Genomic DNA, 1337 nt, shown 5'->3' with positions numbered 1-1337 from the left:
CCGAAAATTTCGGTCGTTAATTTTGCGGCCTTAACGACCGATTTACGACCGTTTAACGACCGATTTTATTTTTTATTTATTTTTATTTTTTAACGACCGAAAATTCGGTCGCTAATTATTTTTTTAATATTTTAATATTTAATTTTTTTTAACGACCGAATTTTCGGTCGTAAAAATTATTTTTTTATATTTTAATTATTTTTTTAATTTTAACGACCGAAAATTCGGTCGTTAATATATATATTTTTATTTTTTTATTAAAAAATTATTTTTTTAAAAAAAATAATTTTTTTAACGACCGAATTATTCGGTCGTTAATATTATTTTTTAATTTTTTTATTTTTTAATATTTTTTAAATAAAAAATATTTTTTTTAATTATTTTTTTAAAGACCGAATTTTTCGGTCGTTAAAATTATTTTTATTTATTTTTTATTTTTTTATATTTTTTTTATTTATTTTTATTTTTTTATTTATTTATTTTATTTATTAACGACCGAATAATCGGTTGTTAATTTTATTTTTTCAATTTTAAAAATTTTAAATTTCGTTTTTAGTTTTATTTATTTTTATTTTTTGATTATATATAAATATATATATAAATATTTAATTATTTTTTATTAATTTTCTATTTAATTATTTTTTTCAAATTATAGAGAATATTTTGAAAATGATTGTTATTTTCATAATATTAGTCTATAAAAATAGATAATATTGATTATTAATAAAAATGTGATATTATTTGAAAATAATAATAAATTATTAGATTTATTATAATAAATTATTAGACTTATTATAATAAATTATTAGACTTATTAGATTTTCTAAATTATTAGATTCATTATTTTCAAAATATTAATAATTTTATTATTTTAAAATAATAAAATTATTTTTCAAATATTAATTTTATTAATATTGATTATTTGATTTAATATTGATTTTGTTGTATATTTGATTGTTATTTTTCATACTCATATTTTCTTTTCTTTTTTTAATTACGATAATATTATTTTTTTATTATTTTAAATTCGATCGTATATTTATCGTCAATGTTTCGCCGACACCACAAATCTTAGTTATTATCTCGACATATTATAAGGTTATGAATGATTAATGATATTTTATATTGAATTAGAGTTTAAATGAATTAATAGGTACTATATATATCAATAATACGAGTGTTCTCTATTGGTGACTACTCGAAAGGAACTTCAAGGTTAAGCGTGCTTGACTTAGAGCACAAGTAAGATGGGTGACCTACTGGGAAGTTCGTCAAATGGTATGCAATTAAGGTCAAAATACATTAGAAATACACTAAAAATACTTGTGGGATACAAA

This window comes from Salvia miltiorrhiza, chromosome 8 (genome assembly GCF_028751815.1).
Source record: "Salvia miltiorrhiza cultivar Shanhuang (shh) chromosome 8, IMPLAD_Smil_shh, whole genome shotgun sequence".
Lineage (NCBI taxonomy): Eukaryota > Viridiplantae > Streptophyta > Magnoliopsida > Lamiales > Lamiaceae > Salvia > Salvia miltiorrhiza.
This window is presented reverse-complemented; position numbering follows the sequence as displayed.